At 41.8% G+C, this 20,219-nt stretch overlaps 4 non-coding genes across 4 annotated transcripts; 2 read left to right on the forward strand and 2 right to left on the reverse strand.

Annotated features, from left to right (window-relative positions):
• Positions 1 to 278: 278 nt before the first annotated feature.
• On the reverse strand, positions 279 to 350 carry Trnaq-uug (transfer RNA glutamine (anticodon UUG)). The gene has a single exon. It is a non-coding gene; the product is annotated as a tRNA-Gln (tRNA).
• A 7,884-nt stretch (positions 351 to 8,234) lies between these two features.
• Trnaq-uug (transfer RNA glutamine (anticodon UUG)) lies at positions 8,235 to 8,306 on the reverse strand. The gene has a single exon. It is a non-coding gene; the product is annotated as a tRNA-Gln (tRNA).
• A 7,595-nt stretch (positions 8,307 to 15,901) lies between these two features.
• Positions 15,902 to 15,975, forward strand: Trnat-ugu (transfer RNA threonine (anticodon UGU)). Its single transcript has one exon. It is a non-coding gene; the product is annotated as a tRNA-Thr (tRNA).
• A 2,975-nt stretch (positions 15,976 to 18,950) lies between these two features.
• Positions 18,951 to 19,023, forward strand: Trnar-ucg (transfer RNA arginine (anticodon UCG)). The gene has a single exon. It is a non-coding gene; the product is annotated as a tRNA-Arg (tRNA).
• The last annotated feature ends 1,196 nt before the right edge of the window (positions 19,024 to 20,219 follow it).

Here is a 20,219-nt window from a genome sequence, read left to right on the forward strand (position 1 = left end):
AGATGACCTTTCTCCTGCAGTTCCAGGACAAGAATCAGGAAAAAGACAAAGAGAAATATGAGACTCAGGAGCAAGCAGGGTGGGGTTGAGGAGGTCGCAGGCAGTCACAAGAAGGGGTTCTCTCCTAGCTGTTGGGGCGTCTCTAACTAGACAGGAGGTTTTCTCCAGGCCTTGTTACCTCTGTGTCTGTGTTTTCAGAGTCCAATGTCACATGGAGTAGAAGAACAAGTTCTTCCACGTATGATGCCAGGCTGAAAATTATGAAAGGTCTTTACAAAAGGTCCCACCGAGATTTGAACTCGGATTGCTGGATTCAAAGTCCAGAGTGCTAACCATTACACCATGGGACCGACAAAAAGTAATGAATATGTAACCATAGTTGTGGAACTTTGTATAAACTGAACTTTGGAAGAGATAGGTTAAGCTTCAATTTTGATAAAGTTGTTTGTTTGAAGATATAAAGCAACACATTAATTAAGAGAAATTGTAGCTCTCTCTCTCTTTTTCTCTTTGTCTCTTTCTTTCTCTCCTGTTGAGGGCTTAGACTGGAGAAGACAGCAGGGGTAGATTTAGATTTATGAGGCCATGTATTATATAATTTAGGACGTCTATAAGAGAAATGACAGACACCAACGCAAAGTCAGATACCGCTATTGCAATGATTGTGTGATGTATGGGGCAAAACTGAAGCAAAGTTTTCCTACTGTGTCTCAGATAATTTTCTTATAATACACACTTTTGCAAGTTTTACAAAAACACATTTTATATAAAGGAACCTCAGCCAAAACTATGGAAAAGGCCCCTCAGAAGTGAAATTTTGACGGTTAACACTCATGAGAAATAGTGTCTAACACTTATTATATTATGTGATTTGATAATGTTTATAAAAATAATCTCGCTGTGCTGGAGGGAGGGTTTAGCAGTTAAAAACAATGGCTACTCCTGTGGACGTCTGGGGTTCAGTTCTCAGACCCTGCAACAATGAGCACCCTAGCACCTCCAGAACCAGGGCATCTGACTCCCTCTTCTGGTCTCCAGGGCCAGTGCACACATGTGGAATACATTCAGAAATACAGACAGGAACACACACACACACACACACACACACACTAAAAAACAAATTTAAAAATAATCTATGTTTGCAGTTTTTCTTCTAAAACTTGTCCAGAAATGTTTTAAGACTGTCTAAGAATAGGAATGCAATTATACAAAGCTGAATAATGCAGATCTATTTTATTGCCCATAGAGAGAACGGGACAGTTGTGCATGGTACTTGCTGGCTTGGTGTAAGCAGAGACTTTGCCTCTGTTTCCTGGCCACTCAGGCCCGAATAATCACACAAAACTGTATTAATTATAACACTGCTTTGCCAATGGCTCAGGCATATTCCTAGCTAGGTCTTACATCTTAAATTAACCATTTCTCTTATTTTATATTTTACTATGAGGTTCGTGGTTTACTGATAACGTTCTGGCATTTTCCTCCTTCCATGGCTCCATGGTGTCTCTCTGATTCCACCTTCTGTCCTCCTCTGTTGCTTAGATTTCTCGCCTTGCTATATTCTATCCTGTCTTTGCCAAACAGCTTCTTCAATAACCAATGGTAAGAAAACATATTTACAGAAGAGAATCCCACATCAGCTTGGGAGTTTGGAGAACAGGAATTTATGTTTAAAGAATAAGACACTGTTGTTGCTGAAGTGTAATGTACAGTGTGCAGGAGAATTCCTGGAGGAAGCAAAGGCAGATGGGCAGAATAGAATAGTGATGTGGAGAGTCTGGAATGCAGCAGGTACAGAGATTTATTACAGTTTATCCTGGACTACCTACAACGGTATAAAAAGTCATTTATTTGCCTACCTATGCTTTGGTCTAACAGATAAAAACCAATTGGAATTGATTAATTTGACAAATTTGGAATGCTATCAGACAGCATCTGAGGCCTACAATGGACATTTCTCCATTTGACTGTAATCCACATTTCTGATGTTTTCACAAATGTATTTGAAAAGTGCCTTGGCCTGTACCTTTCTTCTGTTACTATAGAAATGTCATGAGGCTACATTGCTGTTCACTGGAGCATGGGATTTAGGCTAACTAAATCCTGTGTTCCAGGGCAGCATCACTCACATTTGTCTTCAGAATAAACTATCTCTTTGGATGTGGGAGCTGTGGATTTTTGTTTATTTTTGCTTGTTTGTGTTTTTCTTTTTTGCCAATAATATTGTTATATTTTGTAAGTCATAATATATGAAAGATACATTCATTTCAATGTAGGTAGAAGAGACATACATCAAAATTTTGGCTTCAACCTGGAGATGAAGTAATGTTCACTTTTGCTATGTTTGTGGTGTTTGACTTTTGTTGGTTTTTTGCTAGTATGTACCAATTGAGTAACAGCAATAAAAATGCACAAAAAGAATGTGTCTCAGTAGAAGACTTTCTTAGAAGTCACATTTACTAACTGTTGGCTGGCTGCTTTGAAAATAATGGGTGTGATTGTAAATGCAGAATGTGGAGGCACTAGAAGGACACAAGAGATGAGTGCAGCATGTTAACCATGGTCAGGAAATGAAAGGGAAGCTCTGTCTCATTCTTGATGATCTCAGGACTTGAGCAAATTTTTTACATATGATTGAACTGGATTTAGTTACCAGTCAGTCCCAGACCTGATAGCAATCTCTTTGAGGGAAATGTTCTGATTATTCAAAACTGCTCAAATTAGAAATGTCCAATTATGAGCAATCAACAGAGAGACTGAAGAAGAAAGAAAAATAGTGAGGAAAGAGCCATTCGGCAACATCTCAGGCCTCTCCTATCTATTGAGTACTCTGGATGAAGAAGGGAAAGTGAATTCCAAGGCTAGGATGTGGGAGGGTCTTTTGCCCCCAGTCTTCTGGCTGTCGAGACATCCAGCCTCACACTGCCAGACCTGAGCACCATCCAATGCCTTCCCCTGAAGGGCATGCAGCTAGTAGAGCCATGGTCCACAAGGGATTTTCTCACAGCCACAATAGTGATTTACTGAGCTCTAAAAGTGCACCTGTCAGGGGCAGCTAAGACAGGGAGGGGCACAGCTCTGAGTTGGGTCTCTCACAGAAAAGAGTGTTCTGAAGTAGCAGAATGAAGCACCTCTTATCAACACACATTTCAACCCTAGATTTTTTAAGCATTAGATTAAGAGAAAGAGATTCTCAGACACACAGTGAGACCGTTTAGACTCCAGGCTTTAGAGCATGGCTTCTGGGGGGTGGAGTATTGTGTCACACAGTGTCTAAGTACTAGCTGTACATCCCATTTTGATGTCTCTCAAATTATAATTTGAAATTATAGGGTGGCTCTGGAGATGCCTCAGATAGGATTATAATCTGATATGTATAATTAGGAGGCTCTGGGATTGCACCTTATTTTATGAGAATTTCTAATGAGAATTCCTAAATCTGCAGGTTTATAGTCAGGAAGGAAAAAGGCCTTAAGCAGGTGTTAATTGTAGAATTCTTTTTTGGGTGTGTGTGTGTGTTTTCTAGACAAGGTTTTCTTTTCTCTGTGTAGCTTTGGAGCCTGTTATAGTACTAGCTCTGTAGACCAGACTGATCTTCAGTGCTTCACATTCTCTCAGGAATAGATTGGTGTTGCCAGAAGCAGTGATGTCTCATGTGAACCAGATCCTAAGTTATTTAAATGCCATGTTCTAAAGATCTTTGAAATGGTTGAAGGTTACCTATCTATGCTGAATACAATCTCTATGTATCTAAAGAACCTAGTTAGTTTGACTAAAAGTATAACAAATATGAAAGACTATTGACTTACAATACTTAATACTTATATAACATAAAGATTAAAAGTTCATATCAGAATATTAAACAATCTTTAAAGAACTGTGCAGTAAAGTAAGACAATGACCTCAAAATGTAAAGAGTGTATAAATATCTTGATCAGAGGTAGAAATGTAAAATGCAATATGATAAATATATTTTTAAATTGTATCAATATATAAACTGTCTTAAACAGAGGTAGAAACATGTATGTATATAATCTGACAAAATAACTTTGCATAGGTGTGCATATATTGTAAACAGAAATAGGAACATATTCAATATAATAAATATAATTTGAACCTGTATAAATAAACAAAAATCTATAACAATTTAAATTATCCATAAAGAATAGCTTACAAACATTCACTCTATTTCTCTCGCCAAGAATTTGATTTTGAGAATTCTCAAATCCTTTGGCTTTTCCCTGTTGTTCTAAAATGTTTGGCTATTCTTGCCAATAATGCTTCCAAGGCAACTGAGGTTCATTTTCTAGGACCACTGAGATTAATTGAAGTCAATTGTGTGGGGTAGCCTTCGTGCTTGGAGCCCATGTTTTCACCATTTCCCTGACAAAAGTTGAATGTAGCCCATAAAAAACCATCGCTTGTTTATTTTCTTTTAGATTACTCATATGTATTTGTCCCCATGTATATTCTTTAACTACCTTAGGGTACTTTGTGCCAGATGGTCTTCCTGAGGAAATTACTGGATATGCAGTTAAAACTCTGTGTAAGTCATCTTGGGGTCTGGCTGATGAGGCTAAAACCTGTCCTTGTTCCTTTTGTTCCTGCTCATCAATTTTAATAAATTCCTTAATCTTTTCGATTCTTTTGACCACTGCCTTTTGTAAAGTCTGAATCTCCTGTCCAGTGTTCTGTTCTAATGCCCTCACTGAGGATTCCAAGGTATGAAACTTGTTCCATAAAGATAACATCTCATCCTTGGACATAATTTTGATGGTGTGCTTATTACCTTCCTGGAGGGACATGTTTTCCCTTAATCTATCATATGCTTTCAACAGATTCTGATTGTTAAATTCAACAGCACAAATTCTTTTAGAATATTCTGTCAAATTGACGCTGTCTTTCCCTGTAGTAGTGATATTCTCAATTAGCTGTCCATCCTTAATCTATTTCTAAAAGACCCTCATCCTGGGCCTTATTATCAAACCATTTCTTAATGGGATAATATGAAAAACAAAACTAATTTCTAGAATCAAATAAAGGTTTGTAGAAGGGAAGTCACCTAAGCCTTGTAGAATATCATTCATAGTTTAAGCAAAAATAATTATTGAACTCCCTGATAGTTATCAGTAATGTTTGTAGTTTTTTGGATTTTACCTGTTGTAAGGCGATTGCAATGGACTGGAGTAGGTGTCATAATCGTTATCGGCCAGCATATGTGCAGTTGCAGTCTCATGGATGAGGGATGTTATCAGCAGCGAACGGCATAACAAATTATGAGCAGTTAGTAATGTGATCAAATGGTTCCAAGGGTTGGGGGCAGGATAAAGAGAAAACCGAAAGTTTTCCATCAGTGTGAGTTGTGGACCATGTCTACCACAGGGATTGCTGGCATGTAATGAACTGAGCAGTAGGAAGCACTGAGCAGCAGCCTTTTGCATCTTAGTGCTAGCTGGAGCTGATGGCAGAAAAGTCAGTGCCCAATGCACCATGTGGCTGGCAAATTGATACCAAAAAGAGTGGACTAGTCCCCCACATTCGGGCACCAGGTGATGGCGAAAGTTACAAAAATAATCTCACACTAATTCAGAATTATGTATAATAAAGTGTTATTTATTTAGGAGTAGACTAACAGATTACTGTACAAGATCACAGTGCTCTGCATGAATGGGGAACAGGAAGCAAATCTTGCAGCCAGAAGTGAGAGTTGGAAGAGAGAGAAAGAGACAAAGAAGGAGGGAAGGAGGAAGAAAGAGAGAGAGAGAGAGAGCCTGCTTCAAGTGGGCTGTTATCCTAAAGGCTATTGGCTGAAGGAGCTTCCACAGCAGTTGTGGAGAAATGTTCTGCTAAGGTTTTTTGAAATACAAAATGAACAACCCCTTTGTTGTCAACTTTTTAAAGTCATGAACTGAATACCTTGTTTGTTTGATATTTGCAGCATCATCATGATCTTGATGTTTCTATGCAAAGGAAGAACAACAGGTTTTTCAGCAGCAGATAAGGTTATAAGACAAAAACAAAAGGTAAGAAGCTGGAAAACAGATGGTTAAGATGTGTTGTGTAATGTAAGGAAGGTGTAGGAGGTCCTTCTGTCTTTGGTTAATAAAGAAACTGCCTTGGCCTAGTTGATAGGGAAGAACTTAGGTAGGTGGGGAAGACAGAACTGAATGCTGGGAGGAAGAAAAGCAGAGTAGGGGGAGAGACACCATGGATCCATGAGAGACAGACATGCCAACTCTTTCCCGGTAAGCCACTGCCACGTGGAGATCCACAGGTTAATAATATGGGTAGAAACAGAACTCCATGAATGAAAGAGAGACAGATTCCACTCCTGCAGTGGGAGACAGCACAGGGGTGGGGGACGGGGGCACCGGGACACAGTGCCTCTTATGCCACCAAGCTGCGAACTGGAGTCCAGTCTATAAGACAGAGTAGGGCCTGGCAGTGATGGGAGAAGTGGGAAGGGAAGAAAAAGGGGGAGGAGAAGGGAGAGAAGCAGAAGTTGCCTCTACCAGAAGAAGGGCAGAGAGAAAGAGGAGGGGGAAAAGTAAGAGGAATTTAGAGACAAAAACATAAGTAAACTGCAAGGCTAGGCAAGGATACCTCAGTAAAGATTGGTCACTTGACCTGCCCTTAGTTAGGATGGAGGAGAGGTCACCTGACATTAGTCAAAATGGCGGCAGTCACATGTTGTATAGAGAAGTCACATTTTTAGAGCCACGAGAGTTTTAAATATAGAAACAAGAGAGACATAGAGGCTGTGTGGAATAAACACAGAATTACATCCGTGTGGCTACACCAGTCACACATTCTTTCATACATGAGGTGGGAGGAAAATACTCCGCACCATAAGCCACTGCATCACCAAATCACCACCAGTTACCGTGAGGAGCAAAGGCTGGAATTGTAAACAGCTGATTCGTGGATCCGATTTATCTTGCCTGTTTCTGTGGGTCCAGTAATAGTGGTGGCAGAGACAGAATAGAAGGAATAGAAATGAGAGAAAAAGAGCATTTACAGGTGGGTGGCAAGGGGCTGCCCAGCAAAAAGAAAAGCAGATGGGCATGTGATGGCAGGGGAAATACACTGCAGTCATGTTTGCTGATAGAAATTAGAAAGAAGTTGATAGGGAACCTTACCAGTAGCAATGTTGGAAAATGGTTTATTTCTAGGGTCCCTACATGTCCTCAGCTTGCCTGCCTGTGGGTGGGAGGGAACATGGAGAGAGCCTGGCAGAGTCATACACCAATGTTGTAGTTTTTTAAAGATACAAGAGGAGTCTGGGGGAAAGGCTATTCCCATGAGGGGCAGCTGGTCCCACGATGGATAGTGGCAGGTGATCTGAAACCTTGGTAGGTGACCTGAAATCTTCAGCAGGTCCCCTGAGTCCTTGGAGGGTCATCTTGGTAAGTGAGAGACAGAATGATTCAACATACACAGAGAGAGCTTGGGTATAGAGTTTATTTAGTGGGTTATGGAAGGAAAAGAAATGGGGGAAGAGGAGATGCAGGAGGAGAGAGGCAAAGAGAGAGGGGGAGGGTGGAGAGAGAGAGAGAGAGAGAGAGAGAGAGAGAGAGAGAGAGAGAACAGAAGTTACTTCTTCAGAAAAGAGATGGAAAAAGAGAGCACAGGCTGAATGAGGTGGATATCTGCTTTTCTAGGCAAAAGGGGAGGGGCTGAGGGCGGGGCTTATTTATTCAAGGGACAGGGTACCCAGGTGACAAACCAGGCCAGCAAATCATAACACTGTCTATCAGCTCATTCCTAGTCTATATTTCAGGTTCAGGCTGTTGTTTTCCCCGGAGAATGTTTGCTAAGGGTGTTTGTTCCCCAGTGTGTTTGGAAAGGATCCTGTCAAAGCAGCATCTTGGGCTGGGGAGCCTGGGAAGAGGCTCAGTTTCAGGGCCAGGTCTGTGGTCCTGGCAGAGATAGCTGCTTACCAGCTCCAGCCCACAGGAGATGGTCTTTCTCTTGTAGTGCCAGGACACGAATCAGGAAAAAGACAAAGAGAAATATGAGACTCAGGAGCAAGCAGCTTGGGGTTCAAGAGGTCTCAGGCATTCATAGGAAGGTGTTCTCTCCAGCCGTTGGGTCATCTCCACCTAGACAGGAGGTTTTCTCCAGGCCTTGTTACCTCTGTGTCTGTGTTTTCAGAGTCCAATGTCACATGGAGTAGAAGAACAAGTTTTTCCACATATGATGCCAGGCTGAAAATTATGAAAGGTCTTTACAAAAGGTCCCACCGAGATTTGAACTCGGATTGCTGGATTCAAAGTCCAGAGTGCTAACCATTACACCATGGGACCGACAAAAAGTTATGAATATGTAACCATAGTTGTGGAACTTTGTATAAACTGAACTTTGGAAGAGATAGGTTAAGCTTCAATTTTGATTCTCTCTCTCTCTCTCTCTCTCTCTCTCTCTCTCTCTCTCTCTCTCTCTCTCTCTTGTCTGCTATTGAGGGCTTAGACTGGATAAGACAGCAGGGGTAAACTTAAGATTTATGAGGCCCTGTGTCATGCAATTTAGGATGTCTGTAAAAGAAGTGAGAGTCACCAACACAAAATTAGACACAACCATTGCAAAGATGGTGTGAAGTATGGGGTAAAACTGGAGCAAAGCTTTCCTCCTACCGAGTCTCAGATAATTTCCATTATAACATATACTTTTGCAAATTTGACCAAAACACATTTTACGAAGAGGAACCTCTGATAAAACCATGGAAAAGGCCCCTTGAAAAAGTAATTTTGACAGTTAACACTCATGATAAAAAGTGTTTAACACTCATTCTATCGTGTGATTTGACAATGTTTATAAAAATAATCACGCTGTGCTGGAGGGAGGATTTAGCCGTTAAATACAATGGCTACTCCTGTGGATGTCTGGGGTTCAGTTCTCAGACCCTGCAACAATGAGCACCCTAGCACCTCTAGAACCAGGGCATCTGACTCCCTCTTCTGGTCTCCAGGGCCAGTGCACACATGTGGTACATATTCACAAATGTAGACAGGAACACAGGCAGACACACACACACATCAAAAACCGAATTAAAAAATAATCTATGTTTGTAGTTTTTCCTCTAAAAATTATCTGGGAATGATTTAAGCCTGTCTAAGAATAGGAATTTGCAATCCAACAAGGCTGGAATAACGCAGATCTATTTGACTGTCCATAAAAAGAACGGGACAGTTGTGCATGGTACTTGCTGGCTTGGTGTAAGCAGAGACTTTGCCTCTGTTTCCTGGCCACCCAGACCTGAATGATCACACAAAAGTGTATTAATTCTAACACCACTCAGTCAACGGCTCAGGTATACTCCTAGTTAGCTCTTACATCTTAAACTAACCATTTCTAATATTTTATATTTTGCCATGAGGTTCATGGTTTACTGATAATGTTCTGGCATCTTCTTCCTTCAACAGCTACAAGGCTTCTCTCTGACCCCACCTTCTTTTCTTCTCTGTCTCTGCTTAGATTTCCGCCTTGCTATATTCTGTCCTGCCATAGGCCAAAGAACTTCTTCATTATCCAATGATAATAAAACATAGTCACAGCATACAGAAGGGAATCCCACATCAGCTTGGGAGTTTGGGAACAGGGATATGTTTAAACAAAGAAGACTGTTGTTGTTGAAGTGTAATGTACAGTGTGCAGGGGAATTCCTGGAAAGAAGTTGTATCTGCCAAGGCAGATGGGTTGAATAGAACTTCAGTGATGTGGAGGGTCTGGAATGATGCAGGTACAAAAACTAAATACAGTTTATCTCATCAGCACATATTTCAAACCTAAAGTTTTATGCATGGGGTTAAGAGAAAGAGATTCTAAGAAACACAGTGCGACAGTTTAGACTCTAGGCTCTAGAGCATGACTTCTGGGTTCTGGGGGCCAGAGTGTGTGTCACACAGTGCCTGTGCTAGCAGTACATCCCATTTTGTTGTCTCTCAAATTACAATTTGAAATTATAGGGTGGCTCTGGAGATGCCTCAAATGGGATTATAATCTGATACGATACAATTAGGAGCCTCTGGGACTTCACCTTCTTTATGAGAATTTCTAAAGAGAATTCCTAAATCTGCAGGTTTACAGTCAGGAAGGAGAAAGGCCTTAAGCAGGTGTTAATTGTAGAGTTTTTTTCGGTTGTTTGAGACAAGGTTTTCTCTTTGTAGATTTGGGGCTTGTTCCAGAACTTGCTCTGTAGACTAGGCTGGCCTCGAACTCACAGAGAACAAGCTCTGTCTTCATCCAGAATGCTGGCATTAAAGGCATGCACCACCACAGCCTGGCAATTGTAGAAATCTTGATTCTCAGGTGGTGAGAGACTTTAACCAGATGCCTGGGTAAAAGCTTCCTTTCCCTTCTCAAGTTCCCTTAGTCTTCAGTGTCTCTATCTTGTCTCACAGGCAGACTTTGTTAGTTTTCTGGAGCCAGGCTCCCACATATCTGCTCATAGGCGAAATTGGGTTTCCCATCTGTAAATGCAGAGAATGGACTGGTTTTACAGTTCTTCTTCATGTCTAATATACAGTACTAGGAAAAAGAAAACTGTGGTCTACAAATGCCCTGACAATCTGCTATGCTCGGTTTAGGTAGGGATGAGGGCAGAGGTACAACAGAGGTGGGGATGTATGATGTAAATGAACGTCTGATGAACTGTAGCCTGGTTAGTTGTGTTGTAGGCGCCTATTGCTTCATCTGATGCCAACTACTTTTATCATACAGAAAAATAATTCAGCAGAAGAATTCAGTGGATACCTGTAGTCATATTTCATTTATATTTTAATAAATATAGCTTGTCTGAAGTTCAGAGAGTAAAGTATTCGCATTGGTCATCCTGAGAGACCAGGCAGTGGGTCCACACCTTTAATTCCAGTATCCACACTAGTTTGCCATAGAAACTGGTTAGTCGTGGTGCACGCCTTTATTGCCAGCACTAGAGAGGAATATAAGACTGGAGGAGACAGCTCTCGAACAGTCTCATCCTGAGATTCCTGGAGGCAGGATCTTCGCTTGGGACTGAGATAGAGTCAGTGGCTAGCTGTTTTCCTTTTCTCATCTTCAGTTTGAACCCCAATAGCTGTCCCTGAGTTTTTATTAATTGTGATACAGATACCTTCAAAGAAAGACAAAAAGGAAAAGTAGCCTAGTATACTGGATATTATGAAGAAACAAAAAGTTACAAATTTAGCTTCATTGTGTGACAGGCTTTGGCTTTAATTATCAGTGTAACCTTGGGACTGTCGGACCTTTTGGAGTGCCTTAATGTCATCTGTACAATGACAACATTAACTGCGTGATTGCAGAGGGTTGATTCAGGACCTAGAATTGTTGATATGTGAAGTAGTTTGAGAAGTTTTAGAACTATGCTAAAGTTATTATTATTATTATTTTAAGTTTTATTTAGTGTTTGGAGTATGTGTGTGTGCGCATCTGCCACGGTGCTTGTCTCTGAGGGAAAGCAGCAGGATTTGTTTTGTTCTTCTGTCATGTGGGTCCTAGGAATGTCAATGTGCATCACCAAACTCCCTTCCTGGCTGAGCCTTCTTGCCAGTTTCTCGTATCACCTCTTCCAGTCTATTTGCCTTCTATACCAATAATTTAAGAACATTATGTACATTTCCAGATACCTTTACATTTCTGTAATGATATTATCCAGGCACTTGTTTGAAATATTTTTGAGTGAATTTTTAATGTGTATAATCTGTTATGTTAAGACATGTGTTTCTGGAATGTTAAATCTTTAATATAAAATCTGTCTAATTCTAAAATGAGTCAATGTACTGCTAAGATTGTTCCAGCTCAGGCATTCATTCTCCATGAATGTTGAAATAAAGGAGACTAAATTCAAAACATCTGCAGCCAAAACCAACAAGATGTAAAAGCATACTGAACAACACCTAGTGGCTAGTGGTAATTTCTCCTGTCATCTTTCCTCTAACTTGGAAATGGTCTGTGTTTAGGAGTTACCATTGTGTGAATACCTTCCAATTTGTGCATTTTTTGCGAAATTGCTTTATATCCTAGAAAATGGGGCATAGAAGTATTTGAATGTGCTACAGAAACATGCCAGTGATAAATTTTTAATGATCAGTGTAAAAGAAGAAAAACACTGACGTTGCAAACTGTTTGGAGAGAAATGATAAAAAAATAAATAAATAAACAGTAAACTGTGCGTGACGGTTTACTCCAGCACTCTGGAGGCTGAGGCAGTGGGATGACCACATGTTCCAGGCCAGCCAGTCTTGTATACATGTTGAGTTCTAGGTTAGCCAGAGATGCATTGTTAGAGATGGCCAGGCAAGCTGTGATAGTGTTTGTAATCAGTACAGTCAAAAAGTGTATTGAGAAATGATAGCTGAGCCTGGTGGTGTATCTTCCTGCTGAGGCAGGAAGATCTCAAATGTGAAGCCAGGCTGAGTTGTTCCATGTCTCAAAAGAGAGAGAGGCAAGTGGGGAGAAGATAATGTACTATGATGTCTTCTGTGTGATAGATCATAGCAACATTCTCATGATCCTGTGTCACATGGATGATGGTTTAATTTTGAATTTCCCAAGTCTACCAATGCCAGGTGGGCACAAGCTGTTTCCCTTGGGTTTTGTGGGTCAGTTGTAGAGAACTAGTTGATGAGTTTCTTACATCAGATCTTACATTTGTAAACCACATTGTTTTCTTCTGCCTTACCCAACAAAATTCGACAAGGCAAACAAGTTGAGTAGTTAGTATGAATGCAACATGTTTCTTCAAGACTTTTTTCAAGAGATCAAATTTTGCAGGAACGTATTTTGGCCAGCCTGCTTGTACTTTATGTGGCACACAGCAGTAGGGGACTCATACTCAAAAAAAAGAAAACAGGCTGAGCAAGATGTGAGGAGCAAACCAGCAAGCAGCATTTCTCATTGACCTTGAAGTTCCTGCCTGAATTTCCTCAGTAATGGACTTGTTACCTGGAGGTGTAAAATGAAATGAACCATTTCCTCCTCAAGTTGCTTTTGCTTATGGTGTTTTTTTTTTTTCCTTTTTTTCAAGACAGGTTTTCTCTGTAGCTTTGGAACCTGTCCCAGAACTTGCTCTTAGTAGACCAGGCTGACCTCGAACTCACAGAAATATGCCTGCCTCTGCCTCCCCAGTACTGGGAATAAAGGCATGTGCCACCAGCACTCGGCTTGGTATATTAAATTTTAAAGTCAGGTTGTAGAAGACTACACGAGTACTGTTCCCTTCAGATAAAACCCACAAATGGTGAGAAAAAGCAGCATAAATTAGAGATAGTATAGAATAGAAACATAAAGAGAGCATGCTCAAAATGCAATTGCAGGATTTTGAAGAGGACTTGGCTTGCCTGAGTAGAAGAGGAAAAGGGATGGCCACCTTGCAGAGTCACTAAGTTTATGTTCAGAGGATGGGTGAGGGCTGCAAGGGTATCCCATGCACTGCTGTTTAAGTGACATGCTTACGTTCTGTTATATAATTTCAGTGTTTAAAATGTAAATGGATAAGTTAATCTTTTGTTCAGATATGACAGGAATTATCCCAAAAACCAAATAGGTAAGGAAAGGAAATATAATGGAAGAATTAAAGTTATAGAGGAAAGCTGAAGAATTCAGTTACCAGCTCAGAGAGTGGATAGAAGAGGGGAGAATTCCAAAGCAAAAGAGATGAAACTAAACTTTTATACACAAGCTCTCATAGTGTGGCAAAGAGATGTTGTACTAGAGATAAAGGAAACAGCTAGCAGTAAGTGATTTGTGGCAGAATGATTTTTTCCCCAGAAACCTCATGAGAGATTTGACAACAGCAAGCTTTTACTAAACAAGGAGCTCTGAACGTGTTTTATTTCTGCTGTCGTGACTCCTCAGCACCACGGAGATCAGCGGCTTGGTCTCAATTAGGTTGCTTATTTGTTAGTCTTGGCAAAGTAATTTTCCAGTTGTATTTCTCCTGAAGTGGTTGAAAAACTGCCACAGGGCTACAGAGCGAGATCCCATCTATCCTCAAAGAAGCCGGAAGAGAATGAAGGGAACTCTGAGCTCAAAACAGAATCTTAAGTAAAGTAACACGCGTGGGAAATCCCATGTGGGCCACAAGAGTGTGTCAGGAATAATGCAGAGCTATTGTATGTGGACTTGGCAGCCTCCAGAACTGTGGATATGTTCCTTGTTTATATGCCACCCAGTGCATTCTTTTGGCTATGACATCATAAGCCAACCAAGGCAGCCTCCTGCAGTCTGCCCTCAGCAGCACAAGTGACAGGTTAACTTTCATTCCTCTACTCAAAATCCTCCCACGGCTTCCTGCCTCAGAGCTCTTGTAGTAGCTCAGGATGGCACCTGATATCCATACCCCTTTCTGTTTTTCTTTCCTCCAAAATCGACATCATTTCTCCCTAATTATCTTCTACTCCCCCCCCCACCCCGTTAGCCCGGCTCTCAAGAGCACCTTTCATTCATTCCTCTTCACCGGCTGCACCTCCATGTTTTTCTTCTCTATTACCCCTCTTAGCACATGCGGTACCTACTGTAGGTTATATTGATTGAATTCTCCACAGTGCTCACAGCCATCTCGCTTCCTCCCCCTACCCCCTTCTTCCTTCTGTCCTCTTTTTGACAGTCCTCTTAGCCCAGGCTGGACTGGAGCTCCCTAAGTACCCAAGGCTGGATTGGTACCATATTCCTGTCCCAGCTTCCTGATTGTTGCAATTATTGATAGATATTATAGATATACAACACCACCCTCTGCAGAATTCAATTTTCCTTTACAGGATTGATGCATTCAATATTTCATGTATTCAAGCCTACAAGTTTAAAGCCATAAAACCCAACATTTTCAACATAGAGAGGGAGAGGAACAACAAAAAGAAAAATGAGCCAAGCATCTCTCTGAGTTTTGCAAACAGAATGACTGGCTGTTCACTGGAGTAAACCATTACCAGAAAGAATTATCTGCCGCCACTTCCTGGGTGAGATTCCTCTGCCACTGCACAGCCATAGGCTGAGCCCGTTGGACTCAGGCTGGGGTAATGCAATGTAAACAGAATTAATACAGCAGTGTTGGATGGAAACCACAGAGTATCCTCACTCTGCCTTGCTGAGAGCAACGTTTTGGGTCCCTCTGGAGACCACTTTAAAGTGTGTGTGTGTGTGTGTGTGTGTGTGTGTGTGTGTGTGTAAAACTTTATGGTCTGCTCCTAATTCTGAAAATGTGGCCTTCCTATACATTGATTGTCCTAATAAAGGTGAGTAAGAGTAAAGGGGGGATTTTAAAATGAAAAGATACATCAGTATTTAAATAAATAATCAGCAGATTTTCCCCCAACATTTAAAGAAGATAATTAAAGAAGATAGGCAAGGTGTGACGGCTCACACCCTAATCCCAAAACTCACAACGCTGAGACAGGAGAATTGTCCTGAATTGGATGCGAGTCTGGGCTACAAAGTGAGAACTTATTTCAAACAAAACAAAACAAAACAAAATTATTAGCCAAGCAAGTAAACAGCCGCGATCAAAAAGGAAAGATGGAAAACGAAAGTAGGGTAAATATACCCCCAACACAGGGATTCACAGCAGAAATGGTATGAGGATTCAGAAGTCAGAGAGTGGGCTACTGCCGGTTTGGAAGGTGTCCTGTACTGCGTTCCACCTTTCTGGGGACTTGCTTTGTGGGAGCAGGGGCCCTGTGGGGCTGGAAGTGATGAAGGCTGAGCGTTTTCATAAGCAGTTGATATTCTTGGTCTTTTCAAGAGCATTCTACGTGAATAATACACAATAAATTGAAATTAAGCCTATAGTAAGAAGAAAAAAAAAACCCTAAAAATACATTTAAGTTATTTCAAAAAAAAAATAAAATGAACAAAGTGACTGTCAGACATTAAATAGCGGTTTATTTTGGTACTGTGCATCGCAGTTGGCTCCATGGCTTAGTTGGTTAAAGCGCCTGTCTTGTAAACAGGAGATCCTGGGTTCGAATCCCAGTGGGGCCTGCAGAGCTTTCTTTTCTTCCTGAACATTTCAAAGAAGCAGTTCGCCTTCTTGAGATTGGCGGGATAACAGAACCCGGACTTGTCAACATCTCTCTCCAGCAACAAATGAATAGGAGACAAAGAATAAAAGGGGAACCGAGCAGTAAGATCCTTTTTAAGAGCGCTGGTTTGTATGTGCGCTCTGGGCGCACAGTGGCCCGGCAGTGGGAGGGAGGGGCACGGGGCACCGCAGCTGATGTTCTAAAACTAGAAAAGGCTTCATCCAGCCTGGAAGTTGCTGTGGTACTTGGAGACTCGAGCAGATTTGAGGGAACTCTGACCGATGGCCGGTTATAACAATTTGGAAAGAGCACTTTCTGCTGCCCAGTTCAAAGGCTTCTGTTCCTTAAGCAGAGAGCTCCGGTTGAGTGAGTGAGCGATTTGATGCCTCCTGTCTCTGTGTTTTCTGCCTTCAGGGTCAAAGTCAGCCTCTTTCTCACTCGCCTCCTCAGTTTCCTTCGGTTTTCTTTCTTGCTTTGCGATTCAGTACGGGTTTGGGTCTAAGTCACCTGGAGTCTTGATGACGCTTGGGGATTGAGGAATCCTTAGTGTCAACTACTGGTTCTGCCGGTGCAGAAGGGGTCGCAAGTACAGAAGGGATCCTTCAAAACTTCTGAATCAGTCGGCGGAGGGGAGCCCACTTCTTCTACCCATTTGGCTTCCCTTGGCTTGCCTGTTCCAGCTCAGGTTTCCGTGCTGAAGAAGCCAGAGACTGTCCTTAGCAGGGATGCTTTAAGTGTTTCAGCCGGGCGGTGGTGGCTCACGTCTTTAATTCCAGCACTTGGGAGGGAGGCAGAGGCTGGAGGATCTCTGTGAATCTACAAAGTGAGTTCCAGGACAGCCAGGGCTACATTGTCATTTCTTTTAAAAAATCCTTATTTTGTTTGTTTATTGTTTGTGGAGCCAGGGGGGTTCTCTGTGTAGCCCTGGCTGGCCTTGAACTCACAGAAATCTCCTGCCTCAGTGTGGCGATTTCTCAGAAAATTAAGAAACAACCTTCCTCAAGACCCAGGAATACCACTTTTGAGTATTATCCAAAGGATGCTCAACCATGCCATAAGGACATGTGCTCAACTATGTTTATAGCAGCTTTGTTTGTCATAGCCAGAACCTGGAAACAACCTAAATGCCCTTTGACTGAAGAATAGATAAAGAAAATGTGGTACATTTACACAATGGAGTACTACACAGCAGAAAAAAATGACATATTGAAATTTGCAGGCAAATGGATGGAGCTAGAAAACATCATATTGAGTGAGGTAACCCAGACTCAGAAAGACAAATATGTACTCCCTCATAAATGGCTTTTAGACATAAAGCAAAGAAAACCAGCCTACAGTTCACAATTCCAGAGAACCTAGACAACAATGAAAACCCTGAGAGAGACATACATGAATCTAATCTACATGAGAAGTAGAAAAAGACAAGATCTCCTGAGTAAATTGGGAGCATGGGGACCATGACAGAGGGCTGAAGGGGAGAGGAGAGGAAGGAAGGGGAGCAGAGAAAAATGTATAGCTCAATAAAATCAATTTAAAAATTATCATGTTTTTAGATCTCAGAGTAAGTTTGGATCCTGGTTGTACATTGACCCTTGTCAAGCTGTGTGATGGGACACTAAGGTGGCCCACGTTCAGAGGGTGTTAGACCCTGCTTTCCTAGAGCGCAAGGGAAAGAAACCGCAGAGTCAGAGGAGGCGGTATCCGATTGGCCGAGCTTTTTTAGAAAATCAAGTTTCTTCCACATTTCCAAAGTTGGGGAAATGAGTCCCAGATGACCGGAACCTCAGAAGGGCTGGGGGAAAAAATGGCATGGTGTTTCCCCGTGCAGTTTGGCAGCTGAAAACATCGTGACTGGTAGTCCAAGACAAGGGTCTGTGTGAGATTTCTGTGGGGATCAGAACGGATAGGATGAAAATATATATATAACTTGGAAGCTGGGGGCTTCCGTGGTAGTGCAGTCCCACGATGAGAGTCTCACGTCGAAGAGCCCACGGGACTGGGCACCTCAGCAGTCACACCCTGGCACGGAAAACCTAGAGAATTCGTGGTCCTTAGGTCAAGGATGGAAGCCCGGAAACACTGAACCAAAACAGCCTCGTTGAATAATCTCCCTTCTACCTAGTAGGATTGTTTGTTTTGTTTTTGTTTTTGAGTCAGTGCTGCTACCATATTCAGGGAGAGTCTTTCCACGTCATTTAAGGCAATCAGGATAATTCCTCAGGTGAGGCTCCCTAAGTACACGATTCTGAGTGGCAAGTTGACAATGGATCAACCGCGACACTGTACTCACTCTCCAAGGGTCACACTGGAGGACGCCTAGCAAGGTTTACCGACTGCGTGGTGGGCTGGGGACAGGCGCGCAGGGTAGGGTTACAGGGAGGGTCTTTCTTCTCCCTTTACGGGATTATCGCTTATTCCCGTGGCCAACCACGTGGAGCAAAGATTAGAGAGGGATGATGAATTCTTTTTTTTTTTTCTTTACTAAATTCCTATTTCTTTACTAAAACCCTTATCAGTTGAGGGGCACGTGGAGCGATACGCACTTTGGGGCGTTTGGAGAAACCTGAAATATATTCTTTGGGGGGGGGGTTGTTGTGATTTTGTTTGTTTGTTTGTTTGTTTTGAGACAGAGTCTCTTTTTGTATCCCTGGCTGTCCTGAAAAACACTATGTTGACAAGATGGTCCTACCTGCTAGAAACCCGCCCGCCTCTGCTTCCAGAGTGCTGAGATTAAAGGCAGGAGATCTGCATTTTACTTGCTACTGTGCTATGTCCAAGGTGTGACTTGGACTTTTAGAATATCAGTTGCGTTTTTGGGATCATGTTCACTATAAAGAATGTGCGGTTCAGCTAAGACTAAAGACTGTACAGAGCCGAGCCGGCTGCTCTCATTCTAGCCATTTGTTACACTTTTTCACCGATAAGCTACCGTAGGACCACGTGGCCTAATGGATAAGGCGTCTGACTTCGGATCAGAAGATTGAGGGTTCGAATCCCTTCGTGGTTGGTATTTTTTCACCTCCCCTTTCTGTCACTCCATCCTGAATTGTCTCTCTTCAGTGACCACTCTGTGTGATGCCCCGGGTCTGCGAGTTTGGAGATAACTGTGTTTCAGATGGTCCGTGCGGCCAGCAGGGCTGGTGCATGCGCACTGTAGGGTGGGAAGGGCCTAATATTATTTTTCAAGTCCATTTAAAGATTGTCCCATTGGAAAGGAAAATTTCTCGCACCTCAGAAGAGCTGGATCATCCACATTAATCAGGTGGATGTGGCAGAGTCCGAGAAACCAAAATATCTGAGGAATCAGAGAACAGACTTTTCAAACTCTGAGAAGATGGACGCCAAGAGGACAAAAGGCTTCTGCAAAAGGACACTAATCCTAACAGGCGAGTTCGAATAGAGGAAATGGACACATCATTAGAAAATATGGTGAGTCAAGTTACATTCAAGCTAATTATAAATAGTCTTAAGTGATGAAATTAATTGGGCTATTTGTCATTCCCCCCCTCCCCCGTCCCGAGACAGGGACCTTGTAAGCAAGGAATCATACTCTTTATAGTACCAAGGATGACCTTGCTCTTCTTGCCTCCACTTCTTGTTTACAGGAGCATAATGTCGACCCCCCACCTAATAAATAAAACACCAAACAAATAAACAAAGAAAGAAAGAAAAAAGAAGGAAAAGAAGAAAGGAAAAAAAGGAAGGAAGAAAGAAAGAAAGAAAGAGAGAGAGAGAGAGAGAGAGAAAGAAAGAAAGAAAGAAAGAAAGAAAGAAGAGAAAAAAAGAATGTCCCGAATACACAGGATGATGCGATGGTGACATTTTCTTTTTTTTTCTTTAATATGTTTTTAATTAAAATAAAATTATTTTGTTTTCCCCTAATTTCCTCCCTCCAGTCCCCCTCAGCTACACTCCTTTGAATCTTTCCGATGTTCTCACCTCCACACTCAAGTTCTCAAGTTGATACCTCTTTTTCTTTCATTATTGTTACATATGTGTGTATGTGTGTGTGTTGTGTGTAACCTATCAAGTCCATTGTTACTGATGTGCATATAGTTACAAGACCGATCACTCTGTGAATAGTTAATACAAGGGCTCATCCTTGGAGACGCTAATTCTCCTCCCAGCAGGCATTATTTGTCTATATTTCTTTGTCTACAAGTGAGACCCTCAAATTTTCCTTTCTTTTCATTTTTACATGTC

Source organism: Chionomys nivalis, chromosome 13, assembly GCF_950005125.1.
Source record: "Chionomys nivalis chromosome 13, mChiNiv1.1, whole genome shotgun sequence".
NCBI lineage: Eukaryota > Metazoa > Chordata > Mammalia > Rodentia > Cricetidae > Chionomys > Chionomys nivalis.